Source organism: Manis javanica, chromosome 1, assembly GCF_040802235.1.
Source record: "Manis javanica isolate MJ-LG chromosome 1, MJ_LKY, whole genome shotgun sequence".
In the NCBI taxonomy this organism is placed as follows: Eukaryota; Metazoa; Chordata; class Mammalia; order Pholidota; family Manidae; genus Manis; species Manis javanica.
Window position 1 is genome coordinate 33,493,372 of NC_133156.1, and position 24,842 is coordinate 33,518,213.

A 24,842-nucleotide genomic window follows, 5' to 3' on the forward strand; every position below is an offset into this window, starting at 1 on the left:
GAGTTCCTTCCGGAGAGTGACCAGCTCTCGCTGCTTAAATACGCACGCATTGAGCAGGCTGAGTCCCATAATACACTAGCCTTATGCTGTTTTATGTGTTTCCAGAAACCACGTTTTTCCTCTCTCACTTTAGTGTAAATGGAAATGAATGTGTTGCTGCTAAAGATTTGAATTGGTTACTGTAAAAAGGAGGATTATAACGGTATCATAAGCCCGATTTGTCACCCTGGCTCTCCTTTAATTCATCATTTTTGTATTTACCTGCTCTTTTAAATCTTAGGAAAGATTATTTTGAAGAAACATGTACTCTCTAAGCCTTAGAGATTACGAGAAAAAGAACAAATTCATTTTTCTCTGTAATTACTGAACGACATAATGCATAGGAATCAAATGATATAAATTGCATTTCCTTTTTCAAAAGAAAAGTTTATTGAGGAAGATATATTTCTTTTTCTCACCCACAATTGTTCTGAATGTTCAGTGAATTAAACTGTTCATAGAAGCTTCAGATATCCCCCAACAATCCATTTGTTATTCTATGAAATCCTGGAGTCAGAAGACGTCCCAATACATGAAGCACGCATAGAAATTATTCTCTTATTAATGGCAAAAGGAAAACTATAAGCAATGATATTTGTCCGGTGAATTTCGGACACAAAATAATCTGTCCGTTTTTTCACAAATGTAGATTTTCCTAGCTGAATAAAAGAAAACTGTCTACAAATTACGCGTGGACAGAAAAAGAATAATTGATTGAACGCTTGAAATATAGTCAAAAGCACCCCGAGCTGGTGAGCATAAAACTGTTTTGCAGGTCTCCATCTTAGAGTTGAGCTGTGTAAAAACGCAGTTTGTACAAATGCTGTTCAGACTTACTGCACTTGATATCTCAGCGAAAACTCTCTCCTCTGAATTCATATTGAAGACGGGAATCACTGAAAAGATTTCGTATGGGTAATTTTTTGACAGGTAGACACTGGGTATATGCAGTGGCTTTTTCCATCAAACTGCCCTAACGTCATCTTGTCGATGCTTTCAGCCTTGAATATTGTGATCAGTATCAAATATAAAAATGTCTTTTCAACAGCAGTGAAGTACATGTAGTGGCTAAGACCACAGTTTACAGAGAGGGAGAGTACTGGGTTCACATCGCGCACTTCCCTTCCTTGATGCAAGGGCAGCTCAGGAAAAGAATTAAGCTTACTGGGCCTGTGATTCCCTCCATGGTAGTATGGGGAGAATAAAACCCAACTTCCTTGACAAAATGATTATGAGGATTAAATTAAATAATTCACTGAAAATGCCTCGGACAAAGCAGGGCGCTTGGAATATCGGGTGCATCAGTCATCCGTGATGGCAGCAAGAGCAGTTCTTGTATCCATGGCACTCGCTGTGTGAGGTGTTCCTATGCCATGATTTCGGGCCTGGTGCCAGAGCATAAAGGGAACTCAGGACTGCTGCCTCTCGCTGCAGAATTGCCCAGAGAGTTTCAGGCTGCATACTACTTTAAGGTAATTTTAAGGAAAAAGAGACATTTTATCAGTTTCCGTAACCTTCACACCAAAGGCATACTATCCAAAAAAGAAGTTTACAGCAATTTGAAAATTGTTTTGGAAGATTTAATTTACTGGGATGCTTTTCCTGTGGCTGGACATGCTACTTGGTGCTATCAATAAAGTCGTGTAGCATTGTATTCGTTTTGAGTTCCTTCCGGAGAGTGACCAGCTCTCGCTGCTTAAATACGCATTAAGCAGGCTGAGTCCCATAATACACTAGCCTTATGCTGTTTTATGTGTTTCCAGAAACCACGTTTTCCCTCTCTCATTTTAGTATATATGGAAATGAATGTGTTGCTGCTAAAGATTTGAGTTAGTTACTGTAAAAAGGAGGATTATAACGGTATCAAAAGCTCGATTTGTCACCATGGCTCTCCTTTAATTCATCATTCTTCTATTTAGCTGCCTCTTTAAATGTGAGGAAAGATTATATACAAGAAACATGTACTCTCTAAGCCTTAGAGATTAAGACGAAAAGAACAAATTCCTTTTTCCGTGTAATTACTGAACGACATAAAGCATATTATTCAAATGATTTAAATAATTTGTTTTTCCTTTTTCAAAAGAAAAGTTTATTGAGGAAGATATATTTCTTTGTCTCACCCACAATTGTTCTGAATGTTCAGTGAATTAAACTTTTAATACAATTTTCACATATCCCCCAAAAATCCATTTGTCATTCTATGAAACCCTGGAGTCAGAAGACGTCCCAATTCACGAAACGCACATAGAGATTATTCTTTTATTAATGCCAAATGAAAATTATAAACAATGGTATTTGTCCGGTGAATTTTGGACACCAAAATCATCTGTCCGTTTTTTGAAAAATGTAGACTTTCCTAGCTGAATAAAACAAAACTGTGTACAAATTACGCGTGGACAAAAAAGGTTAATGGATTGAACGCTTGAAATTTAATCAAAAGCACCCCAAGCTGGTGAGCATAAAACTGTTTTGCAGGTTTCCTTCTTAGAGTTGTAGGGTGTAAAAACGCAGTAAGTACAACTGCTGTTCAAACTGACTGCATTTGACATCTCAGCAAAAACTCTCTCCTCTGAATTCATATTGAAGAAGGGAATCACTGAACAGATTTCGTATTGGTAATTTTTGACTTGTACACACGGGGTATATGCATTGGCTTTGTCCACAAACCTGCCATAACGTCATCATGACTCTGCTTTCAGTCCTGAATATTGTGATCAGTATCAAATATAAAAATGTCTTTTCAACAGCAGTGAAGTACAGGTAGTGGCTAAGACCACAGCTTACAGAGAGGGAGAGTACTGGGTTCACATCGCGCAGTTCCGTTCCTTAATGCAAGGGCAGCTCAGGAAACGAATTAAGCTTACTGAGCGTGTGATACCCTCCATGGTAATATAGGGAGAGTAAAACCCACCTTCCTTGACAAAATGATTATGAGGATTCAAGTAAATAATGCATTGAAAATGCCTCGGACAAAGCATGGCTCTTGGAATGTCGGGTGCCTCATTCATCCGTGATGGCAGCAAGAGCAGTTCTGGTATCCACGGCACCCGTTGTGTGAGGTGTTCCTATGCCATGATTTCGGGCCTGGTGACCCAGCATAAAGGGCAGTCGGGACTGCTGCCTCTCGCTGCAGACGTGCCCAGGGACTTTCAGGCTGCATACTACTTTAAGATAATTTTAAGGAAAAAGAGTCATTTTATCAGATTCCTTTACCTTCACAACAAAATCATACTGTCCCAAAAAAGAAGTTTAAAGCAATTTGAAAATTGTTTTGGAAGATTTTTTTTACTTGGATGCTTTTCCTGTGGCTGCACATACTACTTGGGGCTATCATCTAGCATTGTATTCGTTTTGAGTTCCTTCCGGAGAGTGACCAGCTCTCGCTGCTTAAATACGCACGCATTGAGCAGGCTGAGTCCCATAATACACTAGCCTTATGCTGTTTTATGTGTTTCCAGAAACCACGTTTTTCCTCTCTCACTTTAGTGTAAATGGAAATGAATGTGTTGCTGCTAAAGATTTGAATTGGTTACTGTAAAAAGGAGGATTATAACGGTATCATAAGCCCGATTTGTCACCCTGGCTCTCCTTTAATTCATCATTTTTGTATTTACCTGCTTTTTTAAATCTTAGGAAAGATTATTTTGAAGAAACATGTACTCTCTAAGCCTTAGAGATTACGAGAAAAAGAACAAATTCATTTTTCTCTGTAATTACTGAACGACATAATGCATAGGAATCAAATGATATAAATTGCATTTCCTTTTTCAAAAGAAAAGTTTATTGAGGAAGATATATTTCTTTTTCTCACCCACAATTGTTCTGAATGTTCAGTGAATTAAACTGTTCATAGAAGCTTCAGATATCCCCCAACAATCCATTTGTTATTCTATGAAATCCTGGAGTCAAAAGACGTCCCAATACATGAAGCACGCATAGAAATTATTCTCTTATTAATGGCAAAAGGAAAACTATAAGCAATGATATTTGTCCGGTGAATTTCGGACACAAAATAATCTGTCCGTTTTTTCACAAATGTAGATTTTCCTAGCTGAATAAAAGAAAACTGTCTACAAATTACGCGTGGACAGAAAAAGAATAATGGATTGAACGCTTGAAATATAGTCAAAAGCACCCCGAGCTGGTGAGCATAAAACTGTTTTGCAGGTCTCCTTCTTAGAGTTGAGCTGTGTAAAAACGCAGTTTGTACAAATGCTGTTCAGACTTACTGCACTTGATATCTCAGCGAAAACTCTCTCCTCTGAATTCATATTGAAGACGGGAATCACTGAAAAGATTTCGTATGGGTAATTTTTTGACAGGTAGACACTGGGTATATGCAGTGGCTTTTTCCATCAAACTGCCCTAACGTCATCTTGTCGATGCTTTCAGCCTTGAATATTGTGATCAGTATCAAATATAAAAATGTCTTTTCAACAGCAGTGAAGTACATGTAGTGGCTAAGACCACAGTTTACAGAGAGGGAGAGTACTGGGTTCACATCGCGCACTTCCCTTCCTTGATGCAAGGGCAGCTCAGGAAAAGAATTAAGCTTACTGGGCCTGTGATTCCCTCCATGGTAGTATGGGGAGAATAAAACCCACCTTCCTTGACAAAATGATTATGAGGATTAAATTAAATAATTCACTGAAAATGCCTCGGACAAAGCAGGGCGCTTGGAATATCGGGTGCATCAGTCATCCGTGATGGCAGCAAGAGCAGTTCTTGTATCCATGGCACTCGCTGTGTGAGGTGTTCCTATGCCATGATTTCGGGCCTGGTGCCAGAGCATAAAGGGAACTCAGGACTGCTGCCTCTCGCTGCAGAATTGCCCAGAGAGTTTCAGGCTGCATACTACTTTAAGGTAATTTTAAGGAAAAAGAGACATTTTATCAGTTTCCTTAACCTTCACACCAAAGGCATACTATCCAAAAAAGAAGTTTACAGCAATTTGAAAATTGTTTTGGAAGATTTAATTTACTGGGATGCTTTTCCTGTGGCTGGACATGCTACTTGGGGCAATCAATAAAGTCGTGTAGCATTGTATTCGTTTTGAGTTCCTTCCGGAGAGTGACCAGCTCTCGCTGCTTAAATACGCATTAAGCAGGCTGAGTCCCATAATACACTAGCCTTATGCTGTTTTATGTGTTTCCAGAAACCACGTTTTCCCTCTCTCATTTTAGTATATATGGAAATGAATGTGTTGCTGCTAAAGATTTGAATTACTTACTGTAAAAAGGAGGATTATAACGGTATCAAAAGCTCGATTTGTCACCATGGCTCTCCTTTAATTCATCATTCTTCTATTTAGCTGCCTCTTTAAATGTGAGGAAAGATTATATACAAGAAACATGTACTCTCTAAGCCTTAGAGATTAAGACGAAAAGAACAAATTCCTTTTTCCTTGTAAGTACTGAACGACATAAAGCATATTATTCAAATGATTTAAATAATTTGTTTTTCCTTTTTCAAAAGAAAAGTTTATTGAGGAAGATATATTTCTTTGTCTCACCCACAATTGTTCTGAATGTTCAGTGAATTAAACTTTTAATACAATTTTCACATATCCCCCAAAAGTCCATTTGTCATTCTATGAAACCCTGGAGTCAGAAGACGTCCCAATTCACGAAACGCACATAGAGATTATTCTTTTATTAATGCCAAATGAAAATTATAAACAATGGTATTTCTCCGGTGAATTTTGGACACCAAAATCATCTGTCCGTTTTTTGAAAAATGTAGATTTTCCTAGCTGAATAAAACAAAACTGTGTACAAATTACGCGTGGACAAAAAAGGTTAATGGATTGAACGCTTGAAATTTAATCAAAAGCACCCCAAGCTGGTGAGCATAAAACTGTTTTGCAGGTTTCCTTCTTAGAGTTGTAGGGTGTAAAAACGCAGTAAGTACAACTGCTGTTCAAACTGACTGCATTTGACATCTCAGCAAAAACTCTCTCCTCTGAATTCATATTGAAGAAGGGAATCACTGAACAGATTTCGTATTGGTAATTTTTGACTTGTACACACGGGGTATATGCATTGGCTTTGTCCACAAACCTGCCATAACGTCATCATGACTCTGCTTTCAGTCCTGAATATTGTGATCAGTATCAAATATAAAAATGTCTTTTCAACAGCAGTGAAGTACAGGTAGTGGCTAAGACCACAGCTTACAGAGAGGGAGAGTACTGGGTTCACATCGCGCAGTTCCGTTCCTTAATGCAAGGGCAGCTCAGGAAACGAATTAAGCTTACTGGGCGTGTGATACCATCCATGGTAATATAGGGAGAGTAAAACCCACCTTCCTTGACAAAATGATTATGAGGATTCAAGTAAATAATGCATTGAAAATGCCTCGGACAAAGCATGGCTCTTGGAATGTCGGGTGCCTCATTCATCCGTGATGGCAGCAAGAGCAGTTCTGGTATCCACGGCACCCGTTGTGTGAGGTGTTCCTATGCCATGATTTCGGGCCTGGTGACCCAGCATAAAGGGCAGTTGGGACTGCTGCCTCTCGCTGCAGACGTGCCCAGGGAGTTTCAGGCTGCATACTACTTTAAGATAATTTTAAGGAAAAAGAGTCATTTTATCAGATTCCTTTACCTTCACAACAAAATCATACTGTCCCAAAAAAGAAGTTTAAAGCAATTTGAAAATTGTTTTGGAAGATTTTTTTTACTTGGATGCTTTTCCTGTGGCTGCACATACTACTTGGGGCTATCATCTAGCATTGTATTCGTTTTGAGTTCCTTCCGGAGAGTGACCAGCTCTCGCTGCTTAAATACGCACGCATTGAGCAGGCTGAGTCCCATAATACACTAGCCTTATGCTGTTTTATGTGTTTCCAGAAACCACGTTTTTCCTCTCTCACTTTAGTGTAAATGGAAATGAATGTGTTGCTGCTAAAGATTTGAATTAGTTACTGTAAAAAGGAGGATTATAACGGTATCATAAGCCCGATTTGTCACCCTGGCTCTCCTTTAATTCATCATTTTTGTATTTACCTGCTCTTTTAAATCTTAGGAAAGATTATTTTGAAGAAACATGTACTCTCTAAGCCTTAGAGATTACGAGAAAAAGAACAAATTCATTTTTCTCTGTAATTACTGAACGACATAATGCATAGGAATCAAATGATATAAATTGCATTTCCTTTTTCAAAAGAAAAGTTTATTGAGGAAGATATATTTCTTTTTCTCACCCACAATTGTTCTGAATGTTCAGTGAATTAAACTGTTCATAGAAGCTTCAGATATCCCCCAACAATCCATTTGTTATTCTATGAAATCCTGGAGTCAGAAGACGTCCCAATACATGAAGCACGCATAGAAATTATTCTCTTATTAATGGCAAAAGGAAAACTATAAGCAATGATATTTGTCCGGTGAATTTCGGACACAAAAATAATCTGTCCGTTTTTTCACAAATGTAGATTTTCCTAGCTGAATAAAACAAAACTGTCTACAAATTACGCGTGGACAAAAAAAGGATAATGGATTGAAAGCTTGAAATATAGTCAAAAGCACCCCGAGCTGGTGAGCATAAAACTGTTTTGCAGGTCTCCTTCTTAGAGTTGAGGGGTGTAAAAACGCAGTTTGTACAACTGCTGTTCAGACTTACTGCACTTGATATCTCAGCGAAAACTCTCTCCTCTGAATTCAAATTGAAGAAGGGAATCACTGAAAAGATTTCGTATGGGTAATTTTTTGACAGGTAGACACTGGGTATATGCAGTGGCTTTTTCCATCAAACTGCCCTAACGTCATCTTGTCGATGCTTTCAGCCTTGAATATTGTGATCAGTATCAAATATAAAAATGTCTTTTCAACAGCAGTGAAGTACATGTAGTGGCTAAGACCACAGTTTACAGAGAGGGAGAGTACTGGGTTCACATCGCGCACTTCCCTTCCTTGATGCAAGGGCAGCTCAAGAAAAGAATTAAGCTTACTGGGCGTGTGATTCCCTCCATGGTAGTATAGGGAGAATAAAACCCACCTTCCTTGACAAAATGATTATGAGGATTAAAGTAAATAATGCACTGAAAATGCCTCGGACAAAGCAGGGCGCTTGGAATATCGGGTGCATCAGTCATCCGTGATGGCAGCAAGAGCAGTTCTTGTATCCATGGCACTCGCTGTGTGAGGTGTTCCTATGCCATGATTTCGGGCCTGGTGCCAGAGCATAAAGGGAACTCAGGACTGCTGCCTCTCGCTGCAGAATTGCCCAGAGAGTTTCAGGCTGCATACTACTTTAAGGTAATTTTAAGGAAAAAGAGACATTTTATCAGTTTCCTTAACCTTCACACCAAAGGCATACTATCCAAAAAAGAAGTTTACAGCAATTTGAAAATTGTTTTGGAAGATTTAATTTACTGGGATGCTTTTCCTGTGGCTGGACATGCTACGTGGGGCTATCAATAAAGTCGTGTAGCATTGTATTCGTTTTGAGTTCCTTCCGGAGAGTGACCAGCTCTCGCTGCTTAAATACGCATTAAGCAGGCTGAGTCCCATAATACACTAGCCTTATGCTGTTTTATGTGTTTCCAGAAACCACGTTTTCCCTCTCTCATTTTAGTATATATGGAAATGAATGTGTTGCTGCTAAAGATTTGAATTAGTTACTGTAAAAAGGAGGATTATAACGGTATCAAAAGCTCGATTTGTCACCATGGCTCTCCTTTAATTCATCATTCTTCTATTTAGCTGCCTCTTTAAATGTTAGGAAAGATTATATACAAGAAACATGTACTCTCTAGGCCTTAGAGATTAAGAGAAAAAGAACAAATTCCTTTTTCCGTGTAATTACTGAACGACATAAAGCATATTATTCAAATGATATAATTTGTTTTTCCTTTTTCAAAAGAAAAGTTTATTGAGGAAGATATATTTCTTTGTCTCACCCACAATTGTTCTGAATGTTCAGTGAATTAAACTTTTAATACAAGCTTCAGATGTCCCCCAACAATCCATTTGTCATTCTATGAAACCCTGGAGTCAGAAGACGTCCCAATTCACGAAACGCACATAGAAATTTTTCTTTTATTAATGCCAAATGAAAATTATAAACAATGATATTTGTCCGGTGAATTTTGGACACCAAAATCATCTGTCCGTTTTTTGACAAATGTAGATTTTCCTAGCTGAATAAAACAAAACTGTGTACAAATTACGCGTGGACAAAAAAGGTTAATGGATTGAACGCTTGAAATTTAATCAAAAGCACCCCAACCTGGTGAGCATAAAACTGTTTTGCAGGTTTCCTTCTTAGAGTTGTAGGGTGTAAAAACGCAGTAAGTACAACTGCTGTTCAAACTGACTGCATTTGACATCTCAGCAAAAACTCTCTCCTCTGAATTCATATTGAAGAAGGGAATCACTGAACAGATTTCGTATTGGTAATTTTTTGACTTGTAGACACGGGGTATATGCATTGGCTTTGTCCACAAACCTGCCATAACGTCATCATGACTCTGCTTTCAGTCCTGAATATTGTGATCAGTATCAAATATAAAAATGTCTTTTCAACAGCAGTGAAGTACAGGTAGTGGTTAAGACCACAGGTTACAGAGAGGGAGAGTACTGGGTTCACATCGCGCAGTTCCGTTCCTTAATGCAAGGGCAGCTCAGGAAACGAATTAAGCTTACTGGGCGTGTGATACCCTCCAAGGTAGTATAGGGAGAGTAAATCCCACCTTCCTTGGCAAAATGATTATGAGGATTCAAGTAAATAATGCATTGAAAATGCCTCCGACAAAGCATGGCTCTTGGAATGTCGGGTGCCTCATTCATCCGTGACGGCAGCAAGAGCAGTTCTGGTATCCACGGCACCCGTTGTGTGAGGTGTTCCTATGCCATGATTTCGGGCCTGGTGGCACAGCATAAAGGGCAGTCGGGACTGCGGCCTCTCGCTGCAGACGTGCCCAGGGACTTTCAGGCTGCATACTACTTTAATATAATTTGAAGGAAAAAGAGTCATTTTATCAGATTCCTTTACCTTCACACCAAAATCATACTGTCCCAAAAAAGAAGTTTAAAGCAATTTGAAAATTGTTTTGGAAGATTTTTTTTACTTGGATGCTTTTCCTGTGTCTGCACATACTACATGGGGCTATCATCTAGCATTGTATTCGTTTTGAGTTCCTTCCGGAGAGTGACCAGCTCTCGCTGCTTAAATACGCACGCGTTGAGCAGGCTGAGTCCCATAATACACTAGCCTTATGCTGTTTTATGTGTTTCCAGAAACCACGTTTTTCCTCTCTCACTTTAGTGTAAACGGAAATGAATGTGTTGCTGCTAAAGATTTGAATTAGTTACTGTAAAAAGGAGGATTATAACGGTATCATAAGCCCGATTTGTCACCCTGGCTCTCCTTTAATTCATCATTTTTGTATTTACCTGCTTTTTTAAATCTTAGGAAAGATTATTTTGAAGAAACATGTACTCTCTAAGCCTTAGAGATTACGAGAAAAAGAACAAATTCATTTTTCTCTGTAATTACTGAACGACATAATGCATAGGAATCAAATGATATAAATTGCATTTCCTTTTTCAAAAGAAAAGTTTATTGAGGAAGATATATTTCTTTTTCTCACCCACAATTGTTCTGAATGTTCAGTGAATTAAACTTTTAATACAAGCTTCAGATTTCCCCCAACAATCCATTTGTCATTCTATGAAACCCTGGAGTCAGAAGACGTCCCAATTCACGAAACGCACATAGAAATTGTTCTTTTATTAATGCCAAATGAAAATTATAAACAATGATATTTGTCCGGTGAGTTTTGGACACCAAAATCATCTGTCCGTTTTTTGACAAATGTAGATTTTCCTAGCTGAATAAAACAAAACTGTGTACAAATTACGCGTGGACAAAAAAGGTTAATGGATTGAACGCTTGAAATTTAATCAAAAGCACCCCAACCTGGTGAGCATAAAACTGTTTTGCAGGTTTCCTTCTTAGAGTTGTAGGGTGTAAAAACGTAGTAAGTACAACTGCTGTTCAAACTGACTGCATTTGACATCTCAGCAAAAACTCTCTCCTCTGAATTCATATTGAAGAAGCGAACCACTGAACAGATTTCGTATTGGTAATTTTTTGACTTGTAGACACGGGGTATATGCATTGGTTTTGTCCACAAACCTGCCATAACGTCATCATGACGCTGCTTTCAGTCCTGAATATTGTGATCAGTATCAAATATAAAAATGTCTTTTCAACAGCAGTGAAGTACAGGTAGTGGCTAAGACCACAGGTTACAGAGAGGGAGAGTACTGGGTTCATATCGCGAAGTTCCGTTCCTTAATGCAAGGGCAGCTCAGGAAACGAATTAAGCTTACTGGGCATGTGATACCCTCCATGGTAATATAGGGAGAGTAAAACCCACCTTCCTTGACAAAATGATTATGAGGATTCAAGTAAATAATGCATTGAAAATGCCCCGGACAAAGCATGGCTCTTGGAATGTCGGGTGACTCATTCATCCGTGATGGCAGCAAGAGCAGTTCTGGTATCCACGGCACCCGTTGTGTGAGGTGTTCCTATGCCATGATTTCGGGCCTGGTGGCACAGCATAAAGGGCACTCGGGACTGATGCCTCTCGCTGCAGACGTGCCCAGGGAGTTTCAGGCTGCATACTACTTTAAGATAATTTTAAGGAAAAAGAGTCATTTTATCAGATTCCTTTACCTTCACACCAAAATCATACTGTCCCAAAAAAGAAGTTTAAAGCAATTTGAAAATTGTTTTGGAAGATTTTTTTTACTTGGATGCTTTTCCTGTGTCTGCACATACTACTTGGGGCTATCATCTAGCATTGTATTCGTTTTGAGTTCCTTCCGGAGAGTGACCAGCTCTCGCTGCTTAAATACGCACGCATTGAGCTGGCTGAGTCCCATAATACACTAGCCTTATGCTGTTTTATGTGTTTCCAGAAACCACGTTTTTCTTCTCTCACTTTAGTGTAAACGGAAATGAATGTGTTGCTGCTAAAGATTTGAATTAGTTACTGTAAAAAGGAGGACTATAACGGTATCATAAGCCCGATTTGTAACCCTGGCTCTCCTTTAATTCAACATTTTTGTATTTACCTGCTTTTTTAAATCTTAGGAAAGATTATTTTGAAGAAACATGTACTCTCTAAGCCTTAGAGATTACGAGAAAAAGAACAAATTCATTTTTCTCTGTAATTACTGAACGACATAATGCATAGGAATCAAATGATATAAATTGCATTTCCTTTTTCAAAAGAAAAGTTTATTGAGGAAGATATATTTCTTTTTCTCACCCACAATTGTTCTGAATGTTCAGTGAATTAAACTCTTCATAGAAGCTTCAGATATCCCCCAACAATCCATTTGTTATTCTATGAAATCCTGGCGTCAGAAGACGTCCCAATACATGAAGCACGCATAGAAATTATTCTCTTATTAATGGCAAAAGGAAAACGATAAGCAACGATATTTGTCCGGTGAATTTCGGACACAAAAATAATCTGTCCGTTTTTTCACAAATGTAGATTTTCCTAGCTGAATAAAACAAAACTGTCTACAAATTACGCGTGGACAAAAAAAGGATAATGGTTTGAACGCTTGAAATATAGTCAAAAGCACCCCGAGCTGGTGAGCATAAAACTGTTTTGCAGGTCTCCTTCTTAGAGTTGAGGGGTGTAAAAACGCAGTTTGTACAACTGCTGTTCAGACTTACTGCACTTGATATCTCAGCGAAAACTCTCTCCTCTGAATTCATATTGAAGAAGGGAATCACTGAAAAGATTTCGTATGGGTAATTTTTTGACAGGTAGACACTGGGTATATGCAGTGGCTTTTTCCATCAAACTGCCCTAACGTCATCTTGTCAATGCTTTCAGCCCAGAATATTGTGATCAGTATCAAATATAAAAATGTCTTTTCAACAGCAGTGAAGTACATGTAGTGGCTAAGACCACAGTTTACAGAGAGGGAGAGTACTGGGTTCACATCGCGCACTTTCCTTCCTTAATGCAAGGGCAGCTCAGGAAACGAATTAAGCTTACTGGGCGTGTGATTCCCTCCATGGTAGTATAGGGAGAATAAAACCCACCGTCCTTGACAAAATGATTATGAGGATTAAAGTAAATAATGCACTGAAAATGCCTCGGACAAAGCAGGGCGCTTGGAATATCGGGTGCATCAGTCATCCGTGATGGCAGCAAGAGCAGTTCTTGTAACCATGGCACTCGCTGTGTGAGGTGTTCCTATGCCATGATTTCGGGCCTGGTGCCAGAGCATAAAGGGAACTCAGGACTGCTGCCTCTCGCTGCAGAATTGCCCAGAGAGTTTCAGGCTGCATACTACTTTAAGGTAATTTTAAGGAAAAAGAGACATTTTATCAGTTTCCTTAACCTTCACACCAAAGGCATACTATCCAAAAAAGAAGTTTACAGCAATTTGAAAATTGTTTTGGAAGATTTAATTTACTGGGATGCTTTTCCTGTGGCTGGACATGCTACGTGGGGCTATCAATAAAGTCGTGTAGCATTGTATTCGTTTTGAGTTCCTTCCGGAGAGTGACCAGCTCTCGCTGCTTAAATACGCATTAAGCAGGCTGAGTCCCATAATACACTAGCCTTATGCAGTTTTATGTGTTTCCAGAAACCACGTTTTCCCTCTCTCATTTTAGTATATATGGAAATGAATGTGTTGCTGCTAAAGATTTGAATGAGTTACTGTGAAAAGGAGGATTATAACGGTATCAAAAGCTCGATTTGTCACCATGGCTCTCCTTTAATTCATCATTCTTCTATTTAGCTGCCTCTTTAAATGTTAGGAAAGATTATACACAAGAAACATGTACTCTCTAAGCCTTAGAGATTAAGAGAAAAAGAACAAATTCCTTTTTCCGTGTAATTACTGAACGACATAAAGCATATTATTCAAATGATTCAAATAATTTGTTTTTCCTTTTTCAAAAGAAAAGTTTATTGAGGAAGATATATTTCTTTGTCTCACCCACAATTGTTCTGAATGTTCAGTGAATTAAACTTTTAATACAAGCTTCAGATTTCCCCCAACAATCCATTTGTCATTCTATGAAACCCTGGAGTCAGAAGACGTCCCAATTCACGAAACGCACATAGAAATTATTCTTTTATTAATGCCAAATGAAAATTATAAACAATGATATTTGTCCGGTGAATTTTGGACACCAAAATCATCTGTCCGTTTTTTGAAAAATGTAGATTTTCCTAGCTGAATAAAACAAAACTGTGTACAAATTACGCGTGGACAAAAAAGGTTAATGGATTGAACGCTTGAAATTTAATCAAAAGCACCCCAAGCTGGTGAGCATAAAACTGTTTTGCAGGTTTACTTCTTAGAGTTGTAGGGTGTAAAAACGCAGTAAGTACAACTTCTGTTCAAACTGACTACATTTGACATCTCAGCAAAAACTCTCTCCTCAGAATTCATATTGAAGAAGCGAACCACTGAAAAGATTTCGTATTGGTAATTTTTTGACTTGTAGACACGGGGTATATGCATTGGCTTTGTCCACAAACCTGCCATAACGTCATCATGACTCTGCTTTCAGTCCTGAATATTGTGATCAGTATCAAATATAAAAATGTCTTTTCAACAGCAGTGAACTACATGTAGTGGCTAAGACCACAGGTTACAGAGAGGGAGAGTACTGGGTTCACATCGCGCAGTTCGGTTCCTTAATGCAAGGGCAGCTCAGGAAACGAATTAAGCTTACTGGGCGTGTAATACCCTCCATGGTAATATTGGGAGAGTAAAACCCACCTTCCTTGACAAAATGATTATGAGGATTCAAGTAAATAATGCATTGAAAATGCCTCGGACAAAGCATGGCTCTTGGAATGTCGGGTTCCTCATTCATCCGTGATGGCAGCAAGAGCAGTTCTGGTTTCCACGGCACCCGTTGTGTGAGGTGTTCCTATGCCATGATTTCGGGCCTGGTGGCACAGCATAAAGGGCACTCGGGACTGCTGCCTCTCGCTGCAGTCGTGCCCAGGGAGTTTCAGGCTGCATACTACTTTAAGATAATTTGAAGGAAAAAGAGTCATTTTATCAGATTCCTTTACCTTCACACCAAAATCATACTGTCCCAAAAAAGAAGTTTAAAGCAATTTGAAAATTGTTTTGGAAGATTTTTTTTACTTGGATGCTTTTCCTGTGGCTGCACATACTACTTGGGGCTATCATCTAGCATTGTATTCGTTTTGAGTTCCTTCCGGAGAGTGACCAGCTCTCGCTGCTTAAATACGCACGCGTTGAGCAGGCTGAGTCCCATAATACACTAGCCTTATGCTGTTTTATGTGTTTCCAGAAACCACGTTTTTCCTCTCTCACTTTAGTGTAAATGGAAATGAATGTGTTGCTGCTAAAGATTTGAATTAGTTACTGTAAAAAGGAGGATTATAACGGTATCATAAGCTCGATTTGTCACCCTGGCTCTCCTTTAATTCATCATTTTTGTATTTACCTGCTTTTTTAAATCTTAGGAAAGGTTATTTTGAAGAAACATGTACTCTCTAAGCCTTAGAGATTACGAGAAAAAGAACAAATCCATTTTCTCTGTAATTACTGAACGACATAATGCATAGGAATCAAATGATATAAATTGCATTTCCTTTTTCAAAAGAAAAGTTTATTGAGGAAGATATATTTCTTTTTCTCACCCACAATTGTTCTGAATGTTCAGTGAATTAAACTGTTCATAGAAGCTTCAGATATCCCCAAACAATCCATTTGTATTCTATGAAATCCTGGAGTCAGAAGACGTCCCAATACATGAAGCACGCATAGAAATTATTCTCTTATTGATGGCAAAAGGAAAACTATAAGCAATGATATTTGTCCGGTGAATTTCGTACACAAAAATAATCTGTCCGTTTTTTCACAAATGTAGATTTTCCTAGCTGAATAAAACAAAACTGTGTACAAATTACGCGTGGACAAAAAACGTTAATGGATTGAACGCTTGAAATATAGTCAAAAGCACCCCGAGCTGGTGAGCATAAAACTGTTTTGCAGGTCTCCTTCTTAGAGTTGAGGGGTGTAAAAACGCAGTTTGTACAACTGCTGTTCAGACTTACTGCACTTGATATCTCAGCGAAAACTCTCTCCTCTGAATTCATATTGAAGAAGGGAATCACTGAAAAGATTTCGTATGGGTAATTTTTTGACAGGTAGACACTGGGTATATGCAGTGGCTTTTTCCATCAAACCGCCCTAACGTCATCTTGTCGATGCTTTCAGCCCTGAATATTGTGATCAGTATCAAATATAAAAATGTCTTTTCAACAGCAGTGAAGTACATGTAGTGGCTAAGACCACAGTTTACAGAGAGGGAGCGTACTGGGTTCACATCGCGCACTTCCCTTCCTTAATGCAAGGGCAGCTCAGGAAACGAATTAAGCTTACTGGGCGTGTGACTCCCTCCATGGTAGTATAGGGAGAATAAAACCCACCTTCCTTGACAAAATGATTATGAAAATTAAAGTAAATAATGCACTGAAAATGCCTCGGACAAAGCAGGGCGCTTGGAATATCGGGTGCATCAGTCATCCGTGATGGCAGCAAGAGCAGTTCTTGTATCCATGGCACTCGCTGTGTGAGGTGTTCCTATGCCATGATTTCGGGCCTGGTGCCAGAGCATAAAGGGAACTCAGGACTGCTGCCTCTCGCTGCAGAATTGCCCAGAGAGTTTCAGGCTGCATACTACTTTAAGGGAATTTTAAGGAAAAAGAGACATTTTATCAGTTTCCTTAACCTTCACACCAAAGGCATACTATCCAAAAAAGAAGTTTACAGCAATTTGAAAATTGTTTTGGAAGATTTAATTTACTGGGATGCTTTTCCTGTGGCTGGACATACTACTTGGGGCTATCAATAAAGTCGTGTAGCATTGTATTCGTTTTGAGTTCCCTCCGGAGAGTGACCAGCTCTCGCTGCTTAAATACGCATTGAGCAGGCTGAGTCCCATAATACACTAGCCGTATGCTGTTTTATGTGTTTCCAGAAACCACGTTTTCCCTCTCTCATTTTAGTATATATGGAAATGAATGTGTTGCTGCTAAAGATTTGAATGAGTTACTGTGAAAAGGAGGATTATAACGGTATCAAAAGCTCGATTTATCACCATGGCTCTCCTTTAATTCATCATTCTTCTATTTAGCTGCCTCTTTAAATGTTAGGAAAGATTATATACAAGAAACATGTACTCTCTAAGCCTTAGAGATTAAGAGAAAAAGAACAAATTCCTTTTTCCGTGTAATTACTGAACGACATAAAGCATATTATTCAAATGATATAATTTGTTTTTCCTTTATCAAAAGAAAAGTTTATTGAGGAAGATATATTTCTTTGTCTCACCCACAATTGTTCTGAATGTTCAGTGAATTAAACTTTTAATACAAGCTTCAGATTTCCCCCAACAATCCATTTGTCATTGTATGAAACCCTGGAGTCAGAAGACGTCCCAATTCACGAAACGCACATAGAAATTATTCTTTTATTAATGCCAAATGAAAATAATAAACAATGATATTTGTCCGGTGAATTTTGGACACCAAAATAATCTGTCCGTTTTTTGACAAATGTAGATTTTCCTAGCTGAATAAAACAAAACTGTGTACAAATTACGCGTGGACAAAAAAGGTTAATGGATTGAACGCTTGAAATTTAATCAAAAGCACCCCAAGCTGGTGAGCATAAAACTGTTTTGCAGGTTTCCTTCTTAGAGTTGTAGGGTGTAAAAACGCAGTAAGTACAACTGCTATTCAAACTGATTGCATTTGACATCTCAGCAAAAACTCTCTCCTCTGAATTCATATTGAAGAAGGGAATCACTGAACAGATTTCGTATTGGTAATTTTTGACTTGTAGACACGGGGTATATGCATTGGCTTTGTCCACAAACCTGCCATAACGTCATCATGACTCTGCTTTCAGTCCTGAATATTGTGATCAGTATCAAATATAAAAATGTCTTTTCAACAGCAGTGAAGTACATGTAGTGGCTACGACCACAGGTTACAGAGAGGGAGAGTACTGGGTTCACATCGCGCAGTTCCGTTCCTTAATGCAAGGGCAGCGCAGGAAACGAATTAAGCTTACTGGGCGTGTGATACCCTCCATGGTAATATAGGGAGAGTAAAACCCACCTTCCTTGACAAAATGATTATGAGGATTCAAGTAAATAATGCATTGAAAATGCCTCGGACAAAGCATGGCTCTTGGAATGTCGTGTGCCTCATTCATCCGTGATGGCAGCAAGAGCAGTTCTGGTATCCACGGCACCCGTTGTGTGAGGTGTTCCTATGCCATGATTTCGGGCCTGGTGGCACAGCATAAAGGGCAGTCGGGACTGCTGCCTCTCGCTGCAGACGTGCCCAGGGACTTTCAGGCTGCATACTACTTTAAGATAACTTTAAGGAAAAAGAGTCATTTTATCAGATTCCTTTACCTTCACACCAAAATCATACTGTCCCAAAAAAGAAGTTTAAAGCAATTTGAAAATTGTTTTGGAAGATTTTTTTTTACTTGGATGCTTTTCCTGTGGCTGCACATACTACTTGGGGCTATCATCTAGCATTGTATTCGTTTTGAGTTCCTTCCGGAGAGTGACCAGCTCTCGCTGCTTAAATACGCACGCATTGAGCAGGCTGAGTCCCATAATACACTAGCCTTATGCTGTTTTATGTGTTTCCAGAAACCACGTTTTTCCTCTCTCACTTTAGTGTAAATGGAAATGAATGTGTTGCTGCTAAAGATTTGAATTAGTTACTGTAAAAAGGAGGATTATAACGGTATCATAAGCCCGATTTGTCACCCTGGCTCTCCTTTAATTCATCATTTTTGTATTTACCTGCTTTTTTAAATCTTAGGAAAGATTATTTTGAAGAAACATGTACTCTCTAAGCCTTAGAGATTACGAGAAAAAGAACAAATTCATTTTTCTCTGTAATTACTGAACGACATAATGCATAGGAATCAAATGATATAAATTGCATTTCCTTTTTCAAAAGAAAAGTTTATTGAGGAAGATATATTTCTTTTTCTCACCCACAATTGTTCTGAATGTTCAGTGAATTAAACTGTTCATAGAAGCTTCAGATATCTCCCAACAATCCATTTGTTATTCTATGAAATCCTGGAGTCAGAAGACGTCCCAATACATGAAGCACGCATAGAAATTATTCTCTTATTAATGGCAAAAGGAAAACTATAAGCAATGATATTTGTCCGGTGAATTTCGGACACAAAAATAATCTGTCCGTTTTTTCACAAATGTAGATTTTCCTAGCTGAATAAAAGAAAACTGTCTACAAATTACGCGTGGACAGAAAAAGGATAATGGATTGAACGCTTGAAATATAGTCAAAAGCACCCCGAGCTGGTGAACATAAAACTGTTTTGCAGGTCTCCTTCTTAGAGTTGAGGGGTGTAAAAACGCAGTTTGTACAACTGCTGTTCAGACTTACTGCACTTGATATCTCAGCGAAAACTCTCTCCTCTGAATTCATATTGAAGAAGGGAATCACTGAAAAGATTTCGTATGGGTAATTTTTTGACAGGTAGACACTGGGTATATGCAGTGGCTTTTTCCATCAAACTGCCCTAACGTCATCTTGTCGATGCTTTCAGCCCTGAATATTGTGATCAGTATCAAATATAAAAATGTCTTTTCAACAGCAGTGAAGTACATGTAGTGGCTAAGACCACAGTTTACAGAGAGGGAGAGTACTGGGTTCACATCGCACACTTCCCTTCCTTGATGCAAGGGCAGCTCAGGAAACGAATTAAGCTTACTGGGCGTGTGATTCCCTCCATGGTAGTATAGGGAGAATAAAACCCACCTTCCTTGACAAAATGATTATGAGGATTAAAGTAAATAATGCACTGAAAATGCCTCGGACAAAGCAGGGCGCTTGGAATATCGGGTGCATCAATCATCCGTGATGGCAGCAAGAGCAGTTCTTGTATCCATGGCACTCGCTGTGTGAGGTGTTCCTATGATATGATTTCGGGCCTGGTACCAGAGCATAATGGGAACTCAGGACTGCTGCCTCTCGCTGCAGAATTGCCCAGAGAGTTTCAGGCTGCATACTTCTTTAAGGTAATTTTAAGGAAAAAGAGACATTTTATCAGTTTCCTTAACCTTCACACCAAAGGCATACTATCCAAAAAAGAAGTTTACAGCAATTTGAAAATTGTTTTGGAAGATTTAATTTACTGGGATGCTTTTCCTGTGGCTGGACATGCTACTTGGGGCTATCAATAAAGTCGTGTAGCATTGTATTCGTTTTGAGTTCCTTCCGGAGAGTGACCAGCTCTCGCTGCTTAAATACGCATTAAGCAGGCTGAGTCCCATAATACACTAGCCTTATGCTGTTTTATGTGTTTCCAGAAACACGTTTTCCCTCTCTCATTTTAGTATATATGGAAATGAATGTGTTGCTGCTAAAGATTTGTGTTAGTTACTGTAAAAAGGAGTATTATAACGGTATCAAAAGCTCGATTTGTCACCATGGCTCTCCTTTAATTCATCATTCTTCTATTTAGCTGCCTCTTTAAATGTTAGGAAAGATTATATATAAGAAACATGTACTCTCTAAACCTTAGAGATTAAGAGAAAAAGAACAAATTCCTTTTTCCGTGTAATTACTGAACGACATAAAGCATATTATTCAAATGATTCAAATAATTTGTTTTTCCTTTTTCAAAAGAAAAGTTTATTGAGGAAGATATATTTCTTTGTCTCACCCACAATTGTTCTGAATGTTCAGTGAATTAAACTTTTATTACAAGCTTAAGATTTCCCCCAACAATCCATTTGTCATTCTATGAAACCCTGGAGTCAGAAGACGTCCCAATTCACGAAACGCACATAGAAATTATTCTTTTATTAATGCCAAATGAAAATTATAAACAATGATATTTGTCCGGTGAATTTTGGACACCAAAATCATCTGTCCGTTTTTTGACAAATGTAGATTTTCCTAGCTGAATAAAACAAAACTGTGTACAAATTACGCGTGGACAAAAAAGGATAATGGATTGAACGCTTGAAATTTAATCAAAAGCACCCCAAGCTGGTGAGCATAAAACTGTTTTGCAGGTTTCCTTCTTAGAGTTGTAGGGTGTAAAAACGCAGTAAGTACAACTGCTGTTCAAACTGACTGCATTTGACATCTCAGCAAAAACTCTCTCCTCTGAATTCATATTGAAGAAGGGAATCACTGAACAGATTTCGTATTGGTAATTTTTTGACTTGTAGACACGGGGTATATGCATTGGCTTTGTCCACAAACCTGCCATAACGTCATCATGACTCTGCTTTCAGTCCTGAATATTGTGATCAGTATCAAATATAAAAATGTCTTTTCAACAGCAGTGAAGTACATTTAGTGGCTAAGACCACAGGTTACAGAGAGGGAGAGTACTGGGTTCACATCGCGCAGTTCCGTTCCTTAATGCAAGGGCAGCTCAGGAAACGAATTAAGCTTACTGGGCGTGTGATACCCTCCATGGTAATATAGGGAGAGTAAAACCCACCTTCCTTGACAAAATGATTATGAGGATTCAAGTAAATAATGCATTGAAAATGCCCCGGACAAAGCATGGCTCTTGGAATGTCGGGTGCCTCATTCATCCGTGATGGCAGCAAGAGCAGTTCTGGTATCCACGGCACCCGTTGTGTGAGGTGTTCCTATGCCATGATTTCGGGCCTGGTGGCACAGCATAAAGGGCACTCGGGACTGCTGCCTCTCGCTGCAGACGTGCCCAGGGACTTTCAGGCTGCATACTACTTTAAGATAATTTTAAGGAAAAAGAGTCATTTTATCAGATTCCTTTACCTTCACACCAAAATCATACTGTCCCAAAAAAGAAGTTTAAAGCAATTTGAAAATTGTTTTGGAAGATTTTTTTTACTTGGATGCTTTTCCTGTGGCTGCACATACTACTTGGGGCTATCATCTAGCATTGTATTCGTTTTGAGTTCCTTCCGGAGAGTGACCAGCTCTCGCCGCTTAAATACGCCGCATTGAGCAGGCTGAGTCCCATAATACACTAGCCTTATGCTGTTTTATGTGTTTCCAGAAACCACGTTTTTCCTCTCTCACTTTAGTGTAAATGGAAATGAATGTGTTGCTGCTAAAGATTTGAATTGGTTACTGTAAAAAGGAGGATTATAACGGTATCATAAGCCCGATTTGTCACCCTGGCTCTCCTTTAATTCATCATTTTTGTATTTACCTGCTTTTTTAAATCTTAGGAAAGATTATTTTGAAGAAACATGTACTCTCTAAGCCTTAGAGATTACGAGAAAAAGAACAAATTCATTTTTCTCTGTAATTACTGAACGACATAATGCATAGGAATCAAATGATATAAATTGCATTTCCTTTTTCAAAAGAAAAGTTTATTGAGGAAGACATATTTCTTTTTCTCACCCACAATTGTTCTGAATGTTCAGTGAATTAAACTCTTCATAGAAGCTTCAGATATCCCCCAACAATCCATTTGTTATTCTATGAAATCCTGGAGTCAGAAGACGTCCCAGTACATGAAGCACGCATAGAAATTATTCTCTTATTAATGGCAAAAGGAAAACGATAAGCAACGATATTTGTCCGGTGAATTTCGGACACAAAAATAATCTGTCCGTTTTTTCACAAATGTAGATTTTCCTAGCTGAATAAAACAAAACTGTCTACAAATTACGCGTGGACAAAAAAAGGATAATGGTTTGAACGCTTGAAATATAGTCAAAAGCAACCCGAGCTGTTGAGCATAAAACTGTTTTGCAGGTCTCCTTCTTAGAGTTGAGGGGTGAAAAAACGCAGTTTGTACAACTGCTGTTCAGACTTACTGCACTTGATATCTCAGCGAAAACTCTCTCCTCTGAATTCATATTGAAGAAGGGAATCACTGAAAAGATTTCGTATGGGTAATTTTTTGACAGGTAGACACTGGGTATATGCAGTGGCTTTTTCCATCAAACTGCCCTAACGTCATCTTGTCAATGCTTTCAGCCCAGAATATTGTGATCAGTATCAAATATAAAAATGTCTTTTCAACAGCAGTGAAGTACATGTAGTGGCTAAGACCACAGTTTACAGAGAGGGAGAGTACTGGGTTCACATCGCTCACTTTCCTTCCTTAATGCAAGGGCAGCTCAGGAAACGAATTAAGCTTACTGGGCGTGTGATTCCCTCCATGGTAGTATAGGGAGAATAAAACCCACCGTCCTTGACAAAATGATTATGAGGATTAAAGTAAATAATGCACTGAAAATGCCTCGGACAAAGCAGGGCGCTTGGAATATCGGGTGCATCAGTCATCCGTGATGGCAGCAAGAGCAGTTCTTGTAACCATGGCACTCGCTGTGTGAGGTGTTCCTATGCCATGATTTCGGGCCTGGTGCCAGAGCATAAAGGGAACTCAGGACTGCTGCCTCTCGCTGCAGAATTGCCCAGAGAGTTTCAGGCTGCATACTACTTTAAGGTAATTTTAAGGAAAAAGAGACATTTTATCAGTTTCCTTAACCTTCACACCAAAGGCATACTATCCAAAAAAGAAGTTTACAGCAATTTGAAAATTGTTTTGGAAGATTTAATTTACTGGGATGCTTTTCCTGTGGCTGGACATGCTACGTGGGGCTATCAATAAAGTCGTGTAGCATTGTATTCGTTTTGAGTTCCTTCCGGAGAGTGACCAGCTCTCGCTGCTTAAATACGCATTAAGCAGGCTGAGTCCCATAATACACTAGCCTTATGCTGTTTTATGTGTTTCCAGAAACCACGTTTTCCCTCTCTCATTTTAGTATATATGGAAATGAATGTGTTGCTGCTAAAGATTTGAATGAGTTACTGTGAAAAGGAGGATTATAACGGTATCAAAAGCTCGATTTGTCACCATGGCTCTCCTTTAATTCATCATTCTTCTATTTAGCTGCCTCTTTAAATGTTAGGAAAGATTATACACAAGAAACATGTACTCTCTAAGCCTTAGAGATTAAGAGAAAAAGAACAAATTCCTTTTTCCGTGTAATTACTGAACGACATAAAGCATATTATTCAAATGATATAATTTGTTTTTCCTTTTTCAAAAGAAAAGTTTATTGAGGAAGATATATTTCTTTGTCTCCCCCACAATTGTTCTGAATGTTCAGTGAATTAAACTTTTAATACAAGCTTCAGATTTCCCCCAACAATCCATTTGTCATTCTATGAAACCCTGGAGTCAGAAGACGTCATAATTCACGAAACGCACATAGAAATTATTCTTTTATTAATGCCAAATGAAAATTATAAACAATGATATTTGTCCGGTGAATTTTGGACACCAAAATCATCTGTCCGTTTTTTGACGAATGTAGATTTTCCTAGCTGAATAAAACAAAACTGTGTACAAACTACGCGTGGACAAAAAAAGTTAATGGATTGAACGCTTGAAATTTAATCAAAAGCACCCCAAGCTGGTGAGCATAAAACTGTTTTGCAGGTTTCCTTCTTAGAGTTGTAGGGTGTAAAAACGCAGTAAGTACAACTGCTGTTCAAACTGACGGCATTTGACATCTCAGCAAAAACTCTCTCCTCTGAATTCATATTGAAGAAGGGAATCACTGAACTGATTTCGTATTGGTAATTTTTTGACTTGTAGACACGGGGTATATGCATTGGCTTAGTCCACAAACCTGCCATAACGTCATCATGACTCTGCTTTCAGTCCTGAATATTGTGATCAGTATCAAATATAAAAATGTTTTTTCAACAGCAGTGAAGTACATGTAGTG